The sequence below is a fragment of the Ahaetulla prasina genome, chromosome 3, assembly GCF_028640845.1.
Source record: "Ahaetulla prasina isolate Xishuangbanna chromosome 3, ASM2864084v1, whole genome shotgun sequence".
Taxonomy (NCBI): Eukaryota; Metazoa; Chordata; class Lepidosauria; order Squamata; family Colubridae; genus Ahaetulla; species Ahaetulla prasina.
This window is the reverse complement of record NC_080541.1, coordinates 81,522,065-81,540,132: the sequence shown is the minus strand read 5'-3', so window position 1 is coordinate 81,540,132 and position 18,068 is coordinate 81,522,065. Positions and strand designations below refer to the sequence as shown.

At 40.4% G+C, this 18,068-nt stretch overlaps 1 protein-coding gene and 1 long non-coding RNA gene across 12 annotated transcripts in view; one reads left to right on the top strand and one right to left on the bottom strand.

Moving 5' to 3' along the window:
- Window positions 1-18,068, bottom strand: part of RREB1 (ras responsive element binding protein 1) — a 190,428-nt gene that overhangs the window by 147,853 nt on the left and 24,507 nt on the right. The gene's annotated exons all lie outside the window — the stretch shown is intronic.
- LOC131194655 (uncharacterized) overlaps window positions 1-18,068 on the top strand; it is a 41,334-nt gene that overhangs the window by 19,711 nt on the left and 3,555 nt on the right. For 2 of the 3 annotated variants that reach the window (XR_009154256.1, XR_009154257.1), the window contains 2 exons: window positions 5,649-6,400; window positions 8,840-9,183. This is a non-coding gene — a long non-coding RNA (uncharacterized LOC131194655). Of the gene's footprint in view, window positions 1-5,648; window positions 6,401-8,839; window positions 9,184-18,068 lie in introns of those variants that run through there. The other variant, XR_009154258.1, reaches the window with a different exon arrangement.

The window sequence follows — 18,068 nt, the reverse complement described above, 5'->3', positions numbered from 1 at the left end:
AGTGAGAGAAGGCTGGATAAAGACGGAATAAAGAAGGAAAGTTCTGGCGGGGGAGGGAGGCAAGGCACACATTTTATCTTTAAAGAAAAGTAAGACTTCTAAAAGACCCCCTTCCCAAAACAGATTCCTAGTTTGATCAGTCAAAGGACTATTTGATGTCAGGTTTAGTGCATTATTAGCTAGGCCTCATCCAAACCTCCATCAAAAAGGAAACATCTGGTACAAATTAAATGCTGTTGTGGGCATCCCTTTTTAGAACTGTAACTATTAAAGGTAGTCCTCGCCTTACATCCATTTGTTTAACAAAGCTTTAAAGTTACAACGGCCTTGTAAACAGGAATTAAAAACCCATCCTAGAAGTTACGACCCCCAAGTCAAGAGATTGACATTTGGGCGTTTGGCAGCCATCTTGCATTTACAACAATTTACAGCATTTTCATATGATTGCAATTTGTGGCCTTCCCATTGTGTCATAAGCTGAGAGCTACCTGTAAACTAAAGGTAATTTAGACAAAATGCTCTATCTCAAACTACAGAAGCCCCACTCTGCAATAGTGTTTACAGGCTACATGAGAAACAGGTAAGACATTTGTAAAGTGAGTTTTGACCCATTTTATGACCTCTCTTGGCACAGTTGTTAAGTGAATCACTGCCATTGTTAAATTAGTAACACGGTTGTTAAGTGAATCTGGCCTCCTCATTGACTTTGCTTTGCAGCAGGATACAAAAGGTGATCACATGACCCCGAGACACTGCAACAGTCATAAATGTGAGTCAGTTGCCAAGCATCTGAATTTTGATGATATGACCATGGGGATGCTACAATGGTTGTAAGTGAGAAAAACAGTCATAAGTCACTTTTTTTCCAGTGCCATCGTAACATTGAATGGTCACTAATGAACTGTTGTAAGTCAAGGACTACTTGCAATTCAGTGTTCTCTGCATGAGGAAGACATACCAAAAAGATGTATATAATTCAATTTTTCATTTTGCATATTTCAGTGGATCAATGGTATTTAAAATTATATTAGAATTAATTATATTAATATAGGATATTAATATTTTTCCTAACAGGTTGTATTTATTTATTTTATTTATTTATTTATTCGATTTTTATACCGCCCTTCTCCCGAAGGACTCAGGGCGGTGTACAGCCAAATAAAAAAGCGCAATATATACATTAAAACAAGACTAAAACAAACATATTACAAAATGGCCAAAAATTTAAAAAATTTAAAACATTTAAAATAGTTTAAAAACCCTAAAATATAAATAACCCCGGATTAAAATTTAATTAGGCCAGTCCCACTTGAATAAATAGATGCGTTTTCAGCTCACGGCGAAAGGTCCGAAGATCAGGCACTTGACGTAAACCAGGGGGAAGTTCGTTCCAAAGCGTAGGAGCTCCCACAGAGAAGGCCCTGCCCCTGGGGGCCGCCAGCCAACATTGTCTGGCGGATGGCATCCTGAGAAGGCCCTCTCTGTGAGAGCATACGGGTCGGTGGGAGGCATAGGGTAACAGCAGGCGGTCCCGTAAGTTAGCTATTCAAATTTCAGTTAAGATTGATAATGGGCATGAAAAACTAATAGATTTTTACTTCTCAAAATCACAAATATCATTCATTTATAAACACACAGACAATTATTTGATTTTTTCCCTTGTATTTAATACATGTTGCAATTTTAAATTGTTACTGTTTTCTATACATCATGTAATTTTTTTGCTAAATTTATAGTTAAAAAACCCTATTTTTTAAATGAACTATTAGTTATGATGCCATTTTTAACCAAAAAAAAACTGTTTAAAAATATTAAGAGTCTAAAAAAATAAAATAAAAACCCCAGTCACCCAATAAGCTTCCAGGACTGACAGTGTATTAAAACCTGGATCTCTAGCTCCTTAGCACAAACACTTTAATCCCTACACCACATGGTCTCTCCTTGTTCTCTGTATGGCAAACATAGGGAGTGCATCTGGGAAGCAGCTGTTTGCCAAAGGTCTGTGTGTTTATTAGCAGAGGTGAAGCTTAAATCAGCTGCTTCCTTGTTCACAGACTATATTCTCTTTAACCATCTCTCTATGCTAGCTATCAAAAAAAGTTTGCTCAGTATCAACATCTAATCTTCAACACTACTATAATCCATCCAAGAGGCCTCCCCTCTATCTGTGGTGCTGGCTGAGAAATTTGGGGAATTGAAGTCCACACATCTTAAAGCTCTCAAGGTTGAGAAACCCTGGTCTAAAGCAACAGAAATCTATCCCCAAAAGTAAAGCAATAGGCAATAGCACTTAGACTTATATACTGCTTCACAGTGCTTCACAGCCCTCTAAGAGGTTTACAGAGTCAGCACATTGCCCCCAACAATCTGGGTCTTCATTTTACCGACTTCAGAAAGATGGAAGGCTGAGTCAACATTCAGCCAGTAAAATTCGAACTGCTGGCTGCCGGCAGTCAGCAGAAGTAGCCTGCAGTACCGCATTCTAACCACTGTGCCACAACGGCTCTCAAGCAACAGCAATAGCAATAGCAGATAAAACCAATTTTAAAACTGCACTGGTCAACTATATGGATTGCTGGAAGTCAGGATTTAGAAACGAAGATGTGATTGGTTAAAAGACACTTGTTTTAAGATGCCTGGCTGAGATGTTGTTTAGAATGCAGAGTTAAGAGCCGTGGTATCACAGTGGTTAGAATTCAGCACTGCAGGCTACTTTTGCTGACTGCTGGCTGCCTGCAGTTTGGCAGATCGAATCTCACCGGGCTCAAGGTTGACTCAGCCTTCCATCCTTCCAAGGTCAGTAAAATGAGGACCCAGATTATTGGGGGCAATATGCGGACTCTGTAAACGGCTTAGAGAGGGCTGTAAAACACCATGATGCGGTATATAACTCTAATGGCTATCACAGGGATCCAAAGAACAGCTTCCTCAGCAATTTTTAAGAAGCATTCAACGGTTGGGAAATGAATCCTCAAAGTTTTAAAGGGATCTGTGCATCCTTTCAAATGTATTTATTTGTCAAATTTCTACACCACCCATCTCACCTAAGTGACTGCGAAAATCAACAGAGTTAAGAACAGCATTCAAGAGGTTGTTTATTTTGGTTTGCAAGAATTATAAATTGAATTATAAAAGTTAAACGTTTTAAAAAGCAGAGGGAGTGTCCTGAAGCCAAGTGTGGTTGCATGCCACACTCGGATCCCTCCCCCATGCCAGTTGGCAGAATATCTTGATGCTTTTCTGGAAGACTGGCAATGGAGGGGGCTGCCCCACCTCGGGGGGGGGGCAATTCCATAGGGCTGAGGCAACAGCAGAGACGGCTTTCTTCCTAGATCCCACTAACTGAAATTCTTTAGGCAACGGGGGTCTGTTAACCCCCCTCCCTTGCTTGGCCTGGTCAGACGGTCTCAGCACCCAGTGTACAAAAGGTGCAACTGCTGTATAATAAAATGCAGCATCCGTTTAACACGTTCTGCTCCAAATGATTCAACAATACAGGTTAGCGTATCCTTCCTTGAGCTCAGCATTGCTTAGGTAGGGTGTAAAATAGATTGAGTTGAGAAAAGGAATGGGGGGGAAAGGTGTTCAAAATTATCCGATGTCACGTCTGACAGTAGGCAAGAACCTAGTTCTCTTTTATTATCATCCAACACAGTTAACAATCAAAAACTGGCTTATCCGAAGTGCTTTGTGTATCAAAGCAGGCAGGTAGTTGCAAGGATTGTGCTCTGCTGGGGAAACAAACCTGACAGTTTTGATTCTCAGCCCACTGGAAAAGCATGGAAAACTCTCAAGTGTGTCGCAGCTGCACTCTGTCTCACAACACCCTCCCCTCAAATGGTTCCATTTTGCAGCTGTCTTGCTGCAATGAGCATTTTGTTCCTGTGTGATCGCTTCCTTCCCGTATCTAACCCTGACAGGCAGACAGAATGGGTGCACCTCATGATTAGGAGGACAGAGGAGCAGGACTTGTAAGACTTGCAAGGTGGACAGTTGCAGCACCAGGAAGAACAACCTGTTCTTCGGCTCAAGGCACTGCTTCAGTACTCAACTTGCTGGGCAAATGCCAGGGACCGTTGCTATTGCTGCCAGTGACACGGTTTAACTAGATGGTAACTGCACCAAGCAGAAATCCAGGGTGGTATACAATAGCCAGCACACTAGACTAGTTGTGTGGCCTAGGTATTGTTAATATGTCACACACACACACATACGCAACTCCTGCTTAGTAGCCCACAAAGGTACAGGGATGATCTAAGTTTCAGGCTTATTCATGCAGTGAACTACCCAATGCAGAGTATGGCCCAAATGAAATCATGTCATTTACTTTTACTGGAAGACTACTGAAAAATGGAAATGCTGTTTTTGTGTAAAACACACAAAAAACGGGTTTCCGCTGTTAACTTATCAATAAATCATGCTCACACTCAAAGATGGAGAACTTCACCCCATCCACTTTGAACTGTCACCTGACCTGAACAGTGCAGTTCTGCAGGCTTGATGCCAGTTACTACAGATGCTTCAAAGAAAATTGATATTTTGAACCAACGTTATAGCTTGCTGCTATTAATGGGGAGGGGACCACAAACAAATCCCCAAATCTGGAGCCAGTTCCATTCTGCCCCCCAATGCAATCAAGACACAACTTTGCCAGTCAAAAACAGCAAGCTGATCCCCTCAGCAGACAAACACATCAATCACATTACTCATTCTACATCAATTTAAATATATCACATGGATTCACTGAACTGAAATGCACAGCGTGGCATAACAAAATCTTGTTTTCCTTTCATTTTTCATTTTGACATAGTATTATATTTTGCTTATCTGGCTGTAATGGCCAAGTCAAGTGAGAATGCCCTTTTCCAAATATTCAAGGACTTGCCATATGGGACAATATCCTGCTGATACTTTTGATGCCACTGGAAAACCTTGCAGTGGAATGGTCAGTTTTACAACAGCTGGTCACAACCAACACCAAAATCACTCACCCAGAGATAAAATGGATAGTTTCTCAAAGCAAACTCTTGAAACATATGAAGTGATGGGTACATCTACAACTCTGCAAGCAATGTATTTTTAGCAGAGGTATACTTGCTCTTCCTGTAAACAGTGCATACAAAAAATCTCTTCAGTATTCTATGCCAGCAATTTTGTCCCCACTCCCTAACACAATAATTAATACAAACATGTATTTAACAAGATAATTTAAAGAAAATGGATGGCCATATCTTTTTTAACAGAGTACTATGACAAAACTACAAAGCTCCCCAAATAAAACAATGCAAATTAACTAATTCAGTTGCAAAGTAAAACATATGCCACAATTAGTGTACAGTGAAGTTTTTGAGAAGAGGCTTTATTTTGTGGAGAAGAAAAAAATAGTTTGAACAAAAAGGAACACAAATGTAAATGGAGTTTTATGAGAGACTGCTGCTCAAACCGGTTCTTAACCTTTACAAATCCTCTATTTACTGGTTTCAAAATAATTTGTCAAGTACTCGTTGCATCAACCAATCTGAAACAGACATTTTTAGTTGTATTTTTAGTTGCACCGTGTCTTTCTATCAAGGCTGAAATTGCATGACTGCCTTTATATATAATCTCTCTCTCTCTCTCTCCCTCCCTCCCTCTCTTTTCCTTTTCAGTGCCGCAGCTAAAGATGCAGGCCAAAGTACAAGCAAGAAAATTTAGCCAACCATAGCTGAAGAGGCTCACCTCCTCCCTGCCCCATGTGGCATATCTGGGCCAATCACTATGCTACACCCAGCTGTTCTGCTCTGCGCCTGCATCCAATGACTGACAGCAGTGCACTGTTACTGCAGAAGGTGTCATCCATCAATGGAGAAATAGAGCTTTGCAGTGTACCAGAAACTTTAGACAGCTTAAATCCATCTTAACATCTGCATTTTCTCCTTTCACAAGGCACTCTTTTAAATTGGGAGGAGGGGGTGTTCAGAAAATGCACACACACACAGAAGAATAAACAGAAAAAAAAATCAAAACATTCATGAAACTTTCTGTCAAGACAGCTGGTTTTCACTTACCAAAACCCCAAAACAATATAAGTGCCTGCCAGCAAGTTTTTAGTTAATGTGGCTTCTTTTCCTCCAGCATTTTAAAGGGCCAGGTGAAAGCTAATTCAACGAATTGTTAACATGTCTCTCAATTGATGCCACTGTAAAAATAAAATATAATGTGGCAAAATGAAAAATATACCTAGAGAATGCCGGCTTGCTGAGAATTTTGGGACCAAACTTTGCAAACTGCTTATGGAGTGAGGCAGGTGGTACTTCTAATCTGAAGACTCTTCCAACTTCTCTAAAGAACGTGTATTTTTAAATTATTAATTACATGCATGGGCGTGAACTTTGAACTTGTATGCGCACAAGTAACAAAGGTATGTATGAAGTTCCTAACGTTTTACTCCTATTTTATGTTTTCCTATGTTATATAGTACCTTTAAAAAAACATTTAAATCTATTAACAGCATCCAAGATGCACCCACAAACTTTTTCATAAGCTTTCATTTCTCTTTATTTTATAACTTAGATATGGAGAACTAACAGATTAATCAAACGGCAAAAACATAAGGAATATTCCTAAGGGGGTGGGTGGGTGGGTGTACTCAATCTTTGGGCTCCAATTATTTCTTTGAATGAATGCTACTAATCTCATGCCCAGGATTTCCACCTTGATTGCATTGTACAATATTCCCCTCCCACGACTTTAGTATTATGTCACTCAAAATTTAACACAGAGACACTAATCTCTGAACAATTTAAAACAATCTTCCAATCAAAATCCTGCAAAATCCCAGAGCAGAAAATATGATGAAATAGCAGCGGGATTACAGAGTGTACTCAAAGAGGAAAGAACACAGTGACCAACCAGCCTGTTTATTCTGCACTAAATTTGCCTCTTGTTTCAAGACTGCAAAGCAACCCACTCGCGACAATTCTATTCCAAGATTTGCAATCCAGTGAGCCAGGAAACAGACTCAGTTTCCAAGGCAATCATGGAACTCACTTGATGAGTTGGGCTAGTTAACAGGTAGTCCTCATTTAGCAACCACAATTGGACTGCACACCTGGTTGCTAAAACAGTTGTTAAGTAAAACTGCAACTGTGCTTTGCTTTACAGTATAGAAACGCAAAGGTCATAAATTTTTCAAAAACTTATTTGTTCTTCACCATCATAGCCTGCAAATGATGGCTAAATCATTCACAACTAATCAAGGAGAGAACCAACCTAAAACTAAGGAGAAATTTCCTGACAGAACAATTAATCATTGGAACGACATACCTCCAGAAGTTGTATGTGCTCCGACACCGGAAGTTTTCAAGAAAAGGTTAAAGAAACATTTGTCTGAAATGGTACAGGGCTTCCTTCCTGAGCAAGGGGTTGGACTAGAAGATCTCCAATGTTCCTTCCAAATCTGCATTCTGTTTCTCTGTTTTAAATGAGGCAGTCACTGAACTAGGTCTACCTGTATTCCCTTTTCAAACTAATCTGCTTCACAGGGCAATTGTGAGGACAAAATTAGAGAGGCCATGAGGCTCTAGAAATGGCAGAGTATAAATACTATGAATCAGTCTTCAGAGTTGTTAAATCTGAACTCACCGAAACCAGGATCCAATTTAAAAATTGCATTTAAATGTTTTCACTCAAGCGTAAGTTATAGCAGCATATACCTGAAGAGTCTGCTGTTAACATATCATTGACAAGGACATTTATAGGTGCAGATCAATTTAAATGCAGGGGGGGAAATCCTGGGATGCTGGGATTGAGGTGTGTTGCTTCTTTCTTTGCTTCAAAAAAAATTTACACCAACATGTGGAGAAAAACAAGTATGAAGCCTGATTTCTAAGTTTCTTCACTGAAATCAAAAATACAAAGTCTTCCATCTTTCTGACCTTGGACTTGTTCATTTCGTTGGGTGTCTTTCAGCAAAGTCTCTTTACTAAACCATTCAAGGCACAGTGAGCCCTGATAAAAGAAGTTAATGTTTACTGAAACCTGTGCATGAACTGTACTAGACCTGATAGAACTTTTTTTAAAAAGAAAAAGTCAAAGTTCTGCTTACAGCACCTATTACCATTTTTAAAAATGGGCAAATTATGATTTTCTAACTAACCATTATCAAAGAGGAAGTACAAAAAGGATATGGGGACCCAGTCACTGAGTATGGACAAATACGTGCAACTCTTTTTTTTTAACTGTAGATAATTATGTCAGAGGAAAGTGAGAAATGACAGCACTCATCACATGTGTGCAAGTGAACAAGAAACAGTTGTCTGTATAGAGGTTTAATCACAGGCTCAAATTACAGGTGCAGATCCCAAATTATATTCTCAGAATTCCCAAGAAAGGCTGCAGAAACTCCTTCCCTAAATTCTAGTGAGCCACACACGTTGACTCTGTTACACACAACGAGGCACCATATAAATACAACACGTAGAACAGTCCAGTGCACGTATTCTGGAGAGAAAGAAGTTCCCTGAGGATGGGCATGAGCCCAAAAGCTTGTAAGAGCTTTGGTCCTGGTGACCGAATTGGATCCTGCAACACATCTAATGGTGGCCAATACTGGATCAGATGGTCCCATGGTCCAAATCAATACAAGGTCGCTCCTATAAAGGGGCTACGGGCATCAAGTGCTACATCCACTGCTTTAAAATACGCATTTTAAACTGCACAAGAACATGGCTTTAAGGTACAAACCTTGCATTTTGCAATGTGTATCATGTTGCCATCCTTGCAAGAGCATCAAAGATACAAGCCAAAGATCAAGGATCAGGGTCACAAAATTATTGAATTCTTCATCCATATCTAACAGATGCTGTCAGCTATTAAGCAAGCACATCAAAAGAGAAGGCCCAATTCAAATTATTCACATATTACATTCAGCATAACTTTATACATCGATCAGCACTTCGTGCAACTGCTGAGGATATTCCCATAAGAGAATTGTTGCTCATCCGAAGAAACCGTAAAGAATGAAAGCATTGTACGCCGAATGCCATCGTATTTTGCACTACCAATCCAGTAATGGTCTTCTACACTTCTCTATTAAGGTAACATAAATATATATCCGCCTTCATTATTGCTTTTATTTATGTGAGACTACTTGATCACGAAAGTTAAAAAGGAAATAATCTGGACGTCTAAACAGTGGTGGGGAAAAATGTGCCTTTTTTTCCTGCTCTCCCACATTACTCCTCTTCAAGCAAGATGCTCCCAGGTGTTTAAACCAACTTTTTTCCCCTTCCCTACACAGCAGCAATAGAACTACAGTCACCTTGGAAACAAACATTGCCCAGTGTTTGCAGAACAAACAATGGTACCTTTTTAGCCAGTACGAAGCAGGCAGGGCAAGGGGCAGTCAAGCAATTCTAGGGTTTACAGGAGTGTTAACATATTGCATTCATTCACCAAGTCAAAAAATACTTCAGCACCAAAAGAAAGATTCTTTCCAAAAGAGTGAATCTTTGGCTGGAAACTACAGCCAGACAAGACGATGAGAAGATCAGCCCAGACTTGCAATGTGTACGCAATCTTTATGCCATTGTTGAGTCCAAGTGTTATTTCTAAATGCCTCATGCAGATGGTTAATTTTTTTAGCCTATTCTTCATACATATACACACACAGATTTGAATCCCCTATACAAAATATATTGTATAATTCACAAATCCTTTCTACGAAGGTGATTTTCCTGCTTGAACAAGGACATTGGACTAAAAGACTCAACGTCCCTTCCAACTCTCTCATTCTGATTGCCGACTGTTCTTCAAGTTGAGGGTAAAAAGCTCAACAAAGCTCATGCACATTTTTATAATGTAAAAATGTGCATGAAGATATATTATGAACCAGACACTTGCTTCTGTATTCAGCTGACAAAAACAGGGATTCAAAACCGTATCTTGGATGTACACACAGAGAATTCAGGTCACAACGCTAGTGTCAAATACCAGACAACCAGATTGTTTAAAGAGCTGCAGCTACTTAATCTCTAATAAAAAAAGAAAACAAAACCGCTGTACTTGGAAAAAAGAAAAATATAAAGGCATTCTGTAAATAGTGATAATATGCTGGTCCTCAATCCTTAATGTATACAAAATGAACCCTTTTGCATAAAAGAAATAACAGGTAGCAGAGAAAGGATTATGCTGATTAAATGAAGGCTTAGCTGTCCTTGATACCTTCTTTGCATTTAATGATAAATGTCTAATTATCTCTAGAATGAATAGGATGAAAGTATATTGTTGTTCCAGGGTGAACAAAAATAGTTGCTGCTTGATAGACATGCACAAAAATTAACATTTAAAAAAAAATGAACAGAGAAAAAACACCCAGAAACCTAATAATGCCAAAATTTCTGCTAAAGCATCCTGAATACACAATCTGGTAAATAAAATATTTGCTTTCCCTGATGGAAGAAGTAACCAATGAAGTAAGTTTTTTTGACGTTCCACATAGGCCATCTGGGTGGAACATACTGATGTTTTATTTATCGCCAAACAACTCTACTCTGAAATCCTGGTTATCCCTTCCTGAAAAGTATTACTTCTGGCAAACTCCTACTGTGTCAATTTCCTTGTTGCAGAGAAACAAAGCAACTTTAAAAGACGATACCACCCAGTTGCCCTCATCACCACAATCCTAGAAAGTCAATTCAAGTACCCCTTTTCTCAGCAAACCCACAGAGGCTGAGGAAGGAATTAAAAGTGAGTGTAAAGTGTTAAAGTCACACTTGACAGCCATGGCACACAAAGACAACACCCGAGGAAAAACAGAGAAAGATTGCTGCTCCTATACAACAAGGTGTACTTTTGAGGACCAAATGTGTGTTGTATCAGCAACTGATATAACACATATTTGGTGGAAACACATAAATGTATGGAAACTAATCAAGGAGAGCGGCAACCTGGAATTAAGGAGAAACTTCCTAACGGTGAGAACAATTAACCAGTGGAACAGCTTGCCGTCAAGAGGTTGTGGGTGCTTCATCGCTGGAGATTTTTAAGAAGAGATTGGAGAGCCACTTGTTTGAAATGATATAGGGTCTCCTGCTTCGGCACAGGGTTGGAATAGAAGACCTCCAAGGTCCCTGCCAGCTCTATTCTGATTGAACTCTGATTTCACAGCATCATTTCCCCCCCCCTGCCTTTGATCTTCTTGGGCAGAAGGGCACTAAGGAAAGAAAACAAGAAACTAACCGAAGGGGAGACACACACTGAGATGCAAAGAAAACCAAAAGTGAAATTTTTTCATCGCCTTTAAAAACCCCACCCACAGAAAAAACACCTCTGAATTGCGAAGCCTGACAAGCTGAAGCCACGGTTACACAGCAGAGGTACTGAAGAAATCTGTCCACCTCCCCCTTCTCACTCACACTATCACAAATCCTCAGGCTGCCAGCTGGGAGGACTGTTTATAGGGCAGGGAGAGGGAAGAGGTGTTGCAGCCAGCAATCCCCCACTTTGCCCCACAGCTCCACTGTGCCTCTTCACTGCCCTTGCCCTTCACCAATGAATGAACATCCTCCACTTCTGTGGAACCCCTCCCTGTTTCTGCAAAGCAATGATTATTTGCTGCTTTGCACGTAACAGTATCTAAACTCCTGCAGCCTCTTTTGTATGTGAACAGAGGTGTCCTCCCCACCCCAGATCCCACCTTCTCAAGCTAAGCAAGAAGACCTCCCCAATTCTACTTGCCAACCATGCGGCCTACAGTACTCATTCTTCTAGTCTAACCTCCCTCAGGCACTTTTCGTATACTTCTCTCATAATGCTGTTTTTAAAGAACCAGAGGTTTTGCCAACTTTTTACCAACTCCTCTGCTGTGAAGAAATTTACCCATTTCTGCAGTTGATGTTCCTGTCTGGTGCAAAAACACATCAAGCTAGGGTTTTCCAAACAATTGGCAACTTTATATTGTACGTTTTCTCAAACTATTCACAAGTAAGTGCAAGGTAACCTGTAATTTATATTCACTGACTTAGATTTGAATACGTTCCTTACTCAGCACAGACTTATATACACATTACCAGACTGAAAGGATGCTTAGGATCAAATTATTTTTCATACCTACAAAACGGAAGTCCAACAGGGAAAGCTTCCATTTTCATTGCAAATACATGGCAAGAAAACTTGTTGCAAAATTTGTGCTTCCTTTTTTTTTTAAAAAAAAAGCAAAGGTATCAGAGCCTTGCTAGCCCACTGTTCAATGGTAGATATATGGCAAGAAGACATGTGCAAAATTTATGCTTTAAAAAAAAGCAATTAAAGGTACTACAGATAATCTTCAATGTTCAATCACAATTGGGATCAGAATTCCAGTTAATAAGCGATGCAGCCATCAAGCAAATCATCATTTGCCTGAACCAGATTTTATAACTATTTTTACCATGGCCATCAAACAAATCACCATGGTCATTAAGTGAATCACTTGGTTGTTAAGTGAATTGCATCATCTTGTTTCCCCAATTGACTTTGTTTGCTGAAAGTCAGCTGGGAAGGTTGCAAATCAGGAGCACATGACCGCAAGACCCTGCAACTATCATAAATGCAAGCCAGTTGCTAAGCTCCAAATTGCAATCACAAGACCACAGTGGTGGTGTGAAACTTGTAACTTCAAGGACAGGTTGTAAGTCATTTTTTCTGAGGCCATCCTAATTTCATTGTTAAATGGACAGTCGTACATCTAGAGCCTTGCTGTTCAAGGCAAGCAGGCAGGTAGGCAAATATTCACCTCCATCTGGGTCTTGTTCTTTTCTTCATTCAACTTCTTTTTATGCAAATGAAAGGAAAAAAGAGATAGGCCATTTCTTATCAAATTACAAACACTACGTCCCAAAGGTGCTTTTTCAAGAGGCAACCGGCCTTTCTTATTTTTCTTTGAAGACATTTCACGTCTCATCCAAAAAGCCTCTTCAGCTTCAGCAAGAAGCTTCATGGATGAGAAGCGAAACGTCTTCAAAGAAAAACAAGAAAGTTCAGTTGCCTTTGAAAAAGCATCTTTGAGACAGTTTGACCTGGATGACTGAGAATCTCCATAGACATATAAAAATACTGTGTTTCTCATTCTCTCCTCCCCCCCCCCCACAAAAAAAAGACAGGTATTAGCGAAAAGAAGACTCACTCGCTCCCCAACTCTGTTTATTATTAGGTTTGTATCCTGTTTTTTGTGCAGGAGGTCAGGATGGCAACCTTCTCCTATCTTTCACTACAACACAACCCTGGAAGGTAGGCTGAGCTGAAAAACCGTGAGAGGTCCAAAATTATCCAGTGTTCTTCCATGGATGAAGCTTTTCCATGGATGTGGGTCTTTTTTCTTCTAGTCCAAACACCTTAAACATTCACCAACACTGTCAAAATAATTGATATTAAAAACGGGCAGGATGACCTAATGGGAGAAGATTTGGAAAGCACAATTCACTTACATTAGTTACACAGATACTGTCCAGATGAGATTGCTAACTTTTCATCTGATTTCAGGATTATTAGCAGATATACAGACAACTGTGTCTTTATGAGGCAAACATTTTCACCTATTTGTTTTTTTTACATAGCAAGCTCTTGTTACAAGATACTAAAAACAGGTGAGACAAGATTTTTCTCCTGGTAAGTTGGCAGTTCTCAAAGAAGTAACAAATGAACCCTGTTCACCATGGCAAGCATCGACAAACCAGTCACCTAGATATCAAATATAGCATTATTCGAACACGCCCCACTGAATTTAGCAAAAGTTTACAGATTCAAGTATGCTTAAAAATCCACCTTAATTATTAGTAAGAACTATGGTTAATTTGGAACACTTCACAGCTCAACATGCTATTACAAAGATTCATTTGTTTTCAAATATTATTTTTAGCTTTAATTTGTGGGAAAAAAGCACAAAACCCCAAGACAAATCTAAACTTGCTTTAAAGAAAGCCTTTAAGAGAATAGTCTTTTTTGGCATTATTAAGAGATATTTTTGTTTGCTTCTGCTCAATAGATTATATTGAAGAGCCAGCATTATGAAATCGTTCTATATATTATATAATATATACTGAAATATATTAATAACCCAGTTAAACAGATTAAATCTAATAATTAAATAGAAAACAGAGTCACTGGAAAGCCCAAAGTTCCCTCTCTGTTTTTAATTACAGCAGCATTAGTCAGAACACCTTCTCAAAATGGAATCGTATAAACCAGATTAATTAACCAGATGCATTAGATTTGCCATATCCTCAAAAGCCAAACCTCTCAGCCTATATCTCTCACTCAGCAGGCAAAATTTTAATATTTGATGTGCCTTTTTAACTGAACATATTAAAGAAAATATATAAACATCAAAGGATAAATGAATGTAAAACAGCTGAATATACCAGGGATTTTAAAAACATCATGGAGATAATAGCTATCTATACCATTCATTTATTGTAAATAGTTAAGGGTGTTTTCACAGAACAAGAGAGCTGGAAGGGGCCTTGGAGGTCTTCTAGCCCAACTTCCCTACTCAAGCAGAAAATCCTATACCTTTTAGACAAACAGTTGTCCAATCTCTTCTGAGGGTGGGGGGAGGAGAAAAAAGGGGAGGAGAAAGAGAATTATATAATCATGTTAAAAGGTTAAAAACTATTAAATTTCAGCTAAAAATGAATGTCGAAAATGATGCTTAACACAATGTATATTATCAAATAAAATCATACATTTTAATCAATTTATTGCATTGAATTCAATCCAGTTTGGGGTATGCTACCAATCCATGTATTAAATTACAGTCTAATGCTGTAATTTCCAGTTTGAAATACATAGGCACTTGGTTTCTTCATTTCATTTTCCAAATTACATCCACTATAGTTTGCCCAAGTGACTCCATGGATGACACAGGATATGTCTGTCACATTCAAGTCCAGCTTTTTGCTTACCATTGTGGACTGAATCTCAGTAGTGGGAACTAATGGCGAGCACATCAATTGGTAGCAATTTATGGAAAAGACTGTCTGCCTGATCTTGAATAGTACACTGCCACTCAAAAGGTACCCGTTATGAACTTTTTCTTACCATTTAATCTGCTATTTATAATAGCAATGACACACTTTCAGCTTCATAACTTGTCTTTAGCACCTGGTAATAAGACTTAAACACAGAAAAATATCAACTGAACCTAAATATCCCTAACCCTGGTTCACAGGCCTAGCCCTACTAGGTGACGCATCCTAGTTTGTTGGCCTTCACCATCTTTATCCAAGATAAAACAGTGCCCTATCGCACCAGTACACTTGGGGCGCAGCACCTCCATCCTGAAACTGCAACATCTGCACACATTTGCTTATAGGTCCCTGCACACAAAATACACTACTTTGCACCACTTTCTAAGAAAAGTTGTACAGAGATATACAACTTTTCAACACTAGGATTCATCTCAAGATTAGGTAGACATTCATATGAGAAAGCATACTGGTCCATACCAAGGCTGTACAACTTGCGATCCTCTCTTCTTTTTTTATTGTATAAAATACAAAAAAAGAAAATAGGAAATTAAGGGAATGGGAAAAGGGGGTGTGAAATACAAGGAGGAAGAGAAAAAGAAAGGGAAGCATTGACTTCCAACTCTTCCTAGCACAGTACAAGATAAATACACTCCAACCTCAACTTTTTGCTTTTACATATTAATATAAAGTAAAGGTAAAGGTTTCCCTTACACATATGTGCTAGTCTAGGGGGCGGTGCTCATCTCAGTTTCTAAGCCAAAGAGCCAGCGCTGCCAGAAGATGTCTCCGTGGTCATGACTAAACTCCAAAAGCGCACGGAACGCTATTACTTTCCCACCAAAGGTCGTCCCTCTTTTTCTACTTGCATTTTTTACATGCTTTCGAACTGCTAGGTTGGCAGAAGCTGGGGCAAGTAACGGGAGCTCACTCCGTTACACGGTACTAGGGATTCGAACCGCTGAACTGCCGACCTTTCAATCAACAAGCTCAGCATCTTAGCCACTGAGCCACTATATCCCCTTACTATATAACTATTTCTGTAACATCACATCTTTCTAATCAACAAAACCAAAATTGAGGTTTCTTTTTTCTCTCTCTTCAACTTGCAATTCTCAAGATTGTTTCAAGCGAAGGGTTCAGGTCACTGGCAAAAAGGGGCTGTTATTTTCTGTAATGGGGAAATGACCTTGGGAGTCAGGGGAAGAGATACTACCTAAGGAACAGTCAGATAAGAGGAAGTATAGCCCATTACTGCATAATGGACAGAGCAAGAGGCTCCCTAATTAACTGGGGCAAGAGCAGGAGACTTGCAGTTTCAGGCTTGCAAGGTTTTGTTAATGTAGCTTTACAGTACAGCAGAATTAGCTTATCTGGCCATGTTTCCTGCATGGTCTACCTGGTAATGATGAAACCATCTCAGAAGCCCAGTAAACTGAGAAAAGGAAGGGAAAATGTAACACAGAAAAGGGAAGCACAAGCTGTCATCGTGGCTGCACTCCGAGTTGAGTGAGCTGCTACCCATTCAGGTAATGGCAGGGCCTTAGATTGGTAGGCCTTGGCTATACAAGCTCTCAACCATCTGCCAACTTTTGATGGGGTTACTCTAGATCCCATGGAGGATGGTTGGAACGAAACAAAGAGAGACTCTGTCTTCCTATCTTTGGCCATTTGCTTGATGAAAATCCGGAGAGCCCTCCGTACATCAAATGTATGCCATTGTCTTTCTAGAGCATGGGAAGGCCTTGGACAGAAGTTGTGCAGGATAATCTCCTGGGCCCAATGGAACCAGGAGTTTACTTTTGGTATGAAGGAGGGATCTAGTCTGAGGACCACTCTGTCCACATGGAATATGCAGAAGTTGTCCCTAACCGACAAGGCCTCTAACTCTGATGTGTTATGTGATGGTCACTAAAAATAGACTTTAAGGGTCATATAACAGAGAGTAGTAGTCCTTAGCGGCTCGAACAGTGCCGAAGTGAGTGCCCGCAATACCATAGTCAAATCCCAAGTGGGATATCTAAATGTGTAAATTAGCCGCACCTTGAGAAAACTGGATGCTGAGAGATGGAGTCCCGATCCCCAGTAATCAACACCGTGGAGAGGGACGCCACTTACCTGTGGATGGTGTTATGTGATAGACCCCTATCCAGACCATCCTAGAGGAAGTCCAGTACTTGTGGCACTGAAGCCACAATGAGGTCAGTGGGTCTCTTCAAACACCAAGTGGCAAAAGCCTTCCAGGTTTTTATAAATCTGGGTAGTTGAAGGCCTCCTGGAGGCCTGGATAGTCTGTATTACCCTGGAGGAATACTTGACCTCCCTCAAGAGATTCCCCTCAAATGCCAGATGGTCAACTGGAGCCATTGAGGCTCCGGGTGTACCAAGACCCCCTGGCTAAGGGAAATCTTCTCCTGAAGGATCCTCCAGGGCCAGGAGACCAACAGACCAGGGGTGAAATGCTCCCAGTTTAGACTGGTTCGGCCAAACCGGTAGCAATGGTGACTGGTGGTTCAGAGAACCTGTAGCGATGGCAGCACAAGGCTCCACCCACCCAACCGGTCGTCATTACTTCCTGGTTTTACCCAGGAAGTAACCTGTTTTTTACCCTCTGTGCATGCGCAGAAGGGTTTGCGCATGCGCAGAGGGTCCGCACGCACACTTCTGAACTGGTTGGTAAGGTAAGTAGATTTCAACCCTGAGACAGACTCACCAGGTCTGCATACCAAAGACGTCTGGGCCAGTGAGGAGCCACCAGCAGTACCTCTGCCCTTTCTCCTAGCACTTTCCTGATGACCCCCGGAATAAGAGGAAGGGGTGGAAAGGCATACAATAGTCTGTTGGGCCAAGGGCTGCGAAGGGCATTGGTCCCTATGCTCCTGGTGTCGGCTCTTCAGTGCTGAGTGTTCCTGGAGGATCTGAGAGCCTTAGTCTTAATCTTGTTGGCTGCCCTCTTGGAAACCAGCCTCGATTTAGCTGAGCCTTTACTGGTGGGCTCCAGCAAAGCTGGGGAGCAACCATTAGCTCAGTTTCTGTCACTGAAGGAGCACTCCACCATTTTGACAGCCCGGGCTCTAACAGGAC